The sequence below is a fragment of the Solanum stenotomum genome, unplaced genomic scaffold, assembly GCF_019186545.1.
Source record: "Solanum stenotomum isolate F172 unplaced genomic scaffold, ASM1918654v1 scaffold11691, whole genome shotgun sequence".
Classification (NCBI taxonomy): domain Eukaryota; kingdom Viridiplantae; phylum Streptophyta; class Magnoliopsida; order Solanales; family Solanaceae; genus Solanum; species Solanum stenotomum.
In genome coordinates, this window is record NW_026021685.1 from 1 (window position 1) to 7,033 (window position 7,033).

A 7,033-nucleotide genomic window follows, 5' to 3' on the forward strand; every position below is an offset into this window, starting at 1 on the left:
AATTTATTAGAAGAAGAACAATAGTCTGAAATAATTAATCAACTATAACCATATTGATAGTCAATAGAAGTCCACATTTTTGGTATGTAATTTTAAAAAATCTTGGATAGTTTTTCATACCTGATTTTAAATTAATGCATATGATAATTCACTGCTTGAAGCAATACATTTGTGCATTGAAGATGTGTTTCTCACTCTGAAAAATGATTGTTCTAAAGAATAATACTAACAAAATGAATAAATTTTTTCTGGAAAAAGAAGACATTTATTTATAGAATGAATTAAACAAATTGATAAATGGGTAGGTGGTTGCCTTTATTATAGGAATTCAAAAATAAAAGGTAGTTACATATTTGAAAAAAACCGTATTTTTAGATATGTTTTTTTTTTTCCAGATTTAAATTAAACCGTATTTGATTATCCTTTAAGCAAATTTTCATATTTAAATGGGAAGTTAGATAAACATGGAATTTATTAGATTTTTTCTTTTTCTTTTTTTGGGGTCTTTTTTTTATATACATTTTCTTTTTAAAAATAAATAAATCCGTGAGTTGGTTATTTTATTGAAAAATTCACATTTAATTAGTGGCCATTTTACTTTTCATTATTATTATTATTATTATTTTTTCTTTTTCTTTTTTTGGGGTCTTTTTTTTATATACATTTTCTTTTTAAAAATAAATAAATCCGTGAGTTGGTTATTTTATTGAAAAATTCACATTTAATTAGTGGCCATTTTACTTTGCATTATTATTATTATTATTATTTTTTCTTTTTCTTTTTTTGGGGTCTTTTTTTTATATACATTTTCTTTTTAAAAATAAATAAATCCGTGAGTTGGTTATTTTATTGAAAAATTCACATTTAATTAGTGGCCATTTTACTTTGCATTATTATTATTATTATTATTTTTTCTTTTTCTTTTTTTGGGGTCTTTTTTTTATATACATTTTCTTTTTAAAAATAAATAAATCCGTGAGTTGGTTATTTTATTGAAAAATTCACATTTAATTAGTGGCCATTTTACTTTGCATTATTATTATTATTATTATTATTATTTTATTATTATTATTATTATTAATAAGAGTTAAGTTATTTAATTTTTATTTATTGAAAATGGTTGATTCACAACCCTTTTAATTTTCTTTTTCATTTATTCTTTTTCAATTTATAAATTTATTATTTAAATGATTTTTCCATATTAATTAGTGGCCATTTTTGCTTTTTATCTATTATTAATAAGAGTTAAAAACTTAAATTTTTATTTTTTGAAAATGGTTGACTCAAAGCCATTTTTTATTTTATTTTATTATTATTTATTATTTTTCTAAAATTTTGTTATTTAAATATTTTACACATATTTTNAATTTTTTTTTGGATTTTAAATAATTTAATAATAAATTATTATTATTATTATTATATTATTATTATTATTATTATTTTTTATATGCATTTATTTTGCTATAAATAAGGAGGTTGTGGAAAGATAGTTAAAAATATTTTTCCACAAAAAAAGGAACCATAAACGTTTGAAACTAAAAGTTAATTTAAAAATCATTTAAAAATAAAACAGTAATTTATTATTATGTAATTAATAATAATTTTTAATTAATATAAAAATCTTTTTTTTTTTTGTGCTGACACATAGGCGCTATCACCTCTCCTATTATATATATATATATATATATAGATTATTATTATTATTATTATTATTTTTTATATGCATTTATTTTTCTATAAATAAGGAGGTTGTGGAAAGATAGTTAAAAATATTTTTCCACAAAAAAAGGAACCATAAACGTTTGAAATTAAAAGTTAATTTAAAAATCATTTAAAAATAAAACAGTAATTTATTATTATGTAATTAATAATAATTTTTAATTAATATAAATTTTTTTTTTTTTTGTGCTGACACGTAGGCGCTATCACCTCTCCTATTATATATATATAGATTATTTTTATAGGAAGCGTTTTATCTGGCTCCGCACACCTAATGGCCCTATTTAGCGCAAATCATGGATCAATAGTCGGGCAATTAGATTTTGCATATCGAATTCTCAAAGAAAAAAAGAAAATATAGGTCAACCTTTTTTTTTGTTGTTGTTGTTGAAACGGTTTGTATATCATTACGCAAAATCAGATTCATCAATGCGTAGTGAAACAAGTGAAGATATGCACGAAGCACAACCATATAAAGAAGACGCACCAGTGGATGCACTGAAGAAGGCCGAAGATTTTTTGGCAAAATTAAAGGACAAGATGTAAAAAAAAAAGTGTAAAGCTTATCCGCGTCGGTAGCAGGCCCGCACTACTGTAGCAACACTGTTCACCTACAATAGATACATTGTTCACCTACAGTAGATACACTATTACCAGGACTCAGATAGGGGCCCAGTATCATGTACAAAGATGCTTTCTTTTTTCTATAAATAAGTTTGTTTTTCTTTAATTGAGAGCAGGTTTTAGAAACCCTCTCTTCCGTTTTGTACTCTCTCTCTCTTGTAAACTTTTCTTACTAAGTTTTGTAAGCTTGCCGGATTTTAGCCGGAATAATAAAGTGTGCAGTTTGGTAACAAAAAGGTATTTTCTTTTCTTTTTCTTCCTGTCTTTTACTTTTATAAATTCTCCGATCTAAGTCGTGACTATGTCCGGCTAAAAAATTATATCTATGTCGAATAACTAACTTCTCTTTTATATAGACCATGAAAGGATCTAAGCTTTATTTAAATATAGAAGAATTTTAGTATGACTTCTCGACTTGGTTCTGAGATTGAGGTACAGTCGGATCTAGTACTACTTTTATTAGCTTTGTCTTTGTGACTCCATCTGATGAGCTGTGGTTTTTAGCCCGAAAAAGAGTTTGATAAGTAGGGCGCCTGATACCCGGTTAGAACTATCAGACACATGGGCTCAATAAAAATATGTATTAGCTTCTTGACAGGCCCTTTGCTTGGGTAAATTATTAAACTATGGAGTCTGAGAAACTATGTTAAAATTCTTGTGTATTTCGATTCTTATGTAGTTGGACCACCTCTAAGGATATTGACTTGCTTGATCTATGACTGGGCGGACCACCGCCAGGTCAGTGATCCTGTATCGTTATATATATATATATATATATATATATATATATATATATTATCAGTGTGAAGTTTTAAATATTATGAAATCATATTTACTTGTCATAACAGGTAATATGTTTTTATATTAATACTAGTTTCTGAACATGCGCTTCGCGTGTGTAACCCGTATTAATAAGTAAATTATTTCTTTAAAAATTAAATATTATTTAATAATATGATTTGAGTTCTTTTTTTTAATAAAATGTGTCTTATTGAGGTTTCTTACTTTGTCTCACTACTAATTGTGACACTCCAATTTCATGACCTCCAAGTGAATGCACCAAGATAATAATATGAGAAGTTCATAAAATAAATTATATTTATAAGTCAAAAAATGAGTTTGTAAAGCAAAAGGGAAAAGACAACAAATATCTAAATTAAATTTCTCGATAGTATTGAAAGTTTTTTTTTGTTGGTCAAATAGTGTTAGAAGATCAAAAAATTGCATGAGATTAATCCTCTACAAAGTGTAGTGCAATATTAATGTTTCTTCAATTAAAAGCTTGATAGGAGATTATTTACTTTTTGTACCAAAAATGGCGTAAGATTAACTTTGATTGAAAGGAAAAAAAAAACCTTTCAACTCTCTTACTAACCTTTTGAATCTCCTGATAATTATAATGAATGTGTATTGTATTAGATTTTTATCCACGAGCACTTTAAATTAATTATTTAATTATAAGTATTAAACATTAAGGTGTAAAAAGTCTTAAAATTTATATTTTGAAAATCAGAATATTTATGAACATAAATACTATTTTTATATAGAATTTAATTGTCTCTTCATACATAACTTATCCACAATTAATCTAATGCTATATGTTTCACCTTTTTCTTTTTTGCCAATTTTTTTTCCTAAAAAAAGAGAGTAAACATTCTATCACACTCATTCTTAAAGATGAAAGTTAATGTATATGTAAAATTATAAGTACAAAGAACAAAAAGAAAGAGAGAGAGAAAGCAAGACAATTAGGCATTCCTTTTTGCTTTTGTCTCTATAATAAAAACTAAAACAGAAATTAACGTAGCAAATAGTCTATATTTGAGCATACAAAATAAAAATCTGAAATTAAAGTAAGTCGCTAACAAAACAATAATTCAACTATAGAAAAAGAGATATAAAAGTCTTATTATAATTTTAATTACTACAAATGAGTATAAAACTAACACACCAAACTCCGATACTTCAATAATTGAATTCTTGTATATTCTCGTGACTGTATGATCTCACAACTTTCACCACAAGTTGTGGCATTATTTCACCAATTTAGAGCTCCTATACACAAGAATTGTATGAGTAGTAAATAAAAGTATTTCTTGGAAAAGTTAAATTTATAGGACAAAAATTGCAGAAACATGAAAAGTCACATGGAAATTTGAAAGGTCAAATATATTAAAATAAATATTAAAAAAAATAGAGCATGAAATTTAACTTTAAAAGATACATGTATCTAATTTAATTTCTTCTCTTCAAGGAATAATTACTCATTTGTATTTTTTTTTTTTTATTTGTGTGAGAAATTTAAAAGGTCAAAATTAAGAATTGAGAATAAGAAGATCAAATATATGGAAATTATAAATGTGAGTTTTTACTTGAAGATGCATGCGTAAAAAATTGATGCAATTAATTAATTTTTAGAAGAAAAAAAAAGAGCAGACATGCATTTTAGAAAAGGTAATAGAACAATTATTGATAAAATTAGTATTCAATGAATTTAATTTCAATATAAATGTTACATGAATAAGATGGATATATATATATATATAAAAAATGATAAGTATATTAAACAATTCATTGTAGCTTATAATTTATTAATGATTCTTTCATTGTCTTTCCAATAAATAACTTACAATGCAAAAAAAAAATTAAATAATTACTGTTATACCCCATTTTAACCGGGTCAAAATAGTGTACAACATTTTGGTGATTCCAAAGTTAATAACTAAGTCAAGAAGTCGCCACCTAATTAATTATGGTGAATTAGGACACCTAAATTGATTAAAGTTATTGTCTAAAGTTAAACTTCATTTTAAGGCCTACTAAACATGAGATTCTAGGTAAGGGTTCAATTAATCTAAAGGGAAGGAGTGAGGCATCCTTTAAGATCCATTAAAAATGGTTAACCGGCCGAACTTAAATTACTTAATTAGGCTAAGCTGTGAAGAGGTAAAAAAATGTTGAAAGGCTAAATGTCAAATATCTTTTAAAGTCATTTTGGGAAGCACTATATGGAAATTTGTCTTTTTGAAAATGTACACAGGGAAAATAGTATTTTAGACACTTAAACTTGTTTGTTGGAAAATAAGTAATGCCTCCAAAGTCAATGACTTAAAAAAAATGGAATACAAAATCTGATTTGTACTTACCGAGATTTGTATATTTTAAAAATGTTTTTTAAAAGAATTCAATTTGAAAACAAAAGTTGATTCCCTTTGGAAATCTTTTGAAAATAGAAAGCTATTATTACATAGAATAAAATAATTTATTAATAGCCAAATTATGAATAACTAAGTGATTATGTCTAATATGCTCATTTCTTCTACGTTAGTCATTCATGAAAAAAAAAATAAAAATTAAAACATATCCAAATAACGCAAGTTAAACATGTAAAGGAAAACACATAGAAATAAATAATGCTAAAACATAAGCTATAGAAGATAGTCCCAAGTAGATTTGCTCGGTTTGCTACTTAGATAGTTTGAGATATCATAGACTCCATGTGCGGGTATGATGGTGTTGAGTCATGAGACTCGAATTTTGCTAGAGTCTCGAATGAAGACTCTATTTTTGCTCCGGAAAAGTTCATGCAAATAAAACGAGAGTAAAGAGATTAGTAAAACAATTCGACTTTAAGTCATATTAAACAAACACCTAAACAAGACATTCATTTAGCATTGATGGTTTTTTTCTTAAACTAACTAACAATGGTTAAATCATAATAAACTATTTTCAGCACAAGTTAAATCTCAAATGCAACAAATTTATATTTTTAACGAAATATCATTTCTATTAAGCATGAACAAGGAGTATAATGCATGAGTCTTGGCGAATTTTATGACGTTCCCTTAAAAATGACAACTTATGCACAAGCTTATGTTAACAAAATATACACCGAAGGTCTAAAATAATGTTCTCACAAACATGAAACAGAGCTAAAATGATATCAAAAGACGTGATCTATAACTAAGGAAAATAATGAAAATCCTTTTAAAAACAAGCTTCTGTTTAGGAAAAAATAAAATAAACTACAAATTCCTTATTATTATAAAGTCACCAGATAAATATTAAAAACAACAGCAACAACTAAATTCATGTAAATATGTAATCCCAAAACCAACAACACTGTTATTATGACTAAAGCCATCAGAGATCATTTTTTATATACATAACCTTCTCCAAATAAGCATCACATTTAATACCATAATGAAGAAGCAAAGAGAGCAGACATTTTAACACGGTAATGAAGAAACAGAGAGAATGGGAAGGTGAATATCACCTGTTGCGGGGCAGTGAACCTAGGTCGTCGGCTTTGAATCTACTCTCTCGTTATGAACAAATTCGGATTTCAAACTAAATGAGTTTTAAAGAAAAGTAAACAGAAAATGCCAGAGTTTCAGGGATGATGATAGCTAAATGTTATGTATAAGTTCGACCTTGTATGGTGATGTTCTTGTGAGTATTCCTGTCCCCTTTTGTTGAAGATATGAGGTCGTATTTATTGGAGATGAAAGCTGGGATTTTGGGCGGGATTTGAAAGGTTTTGTTGAGTCAAAAGACCCGTTTGAAATTTGAAAGAAAAAGCTGTTGAATCTGCCTTCTCTGTAGAAAAATCAGAAGTTTTAAAAGTTCTTTGGACTCATGTTTGACTGAACCTTTGAAGGCGAGGAAGCTGTCGAGACTTGCACCAAAA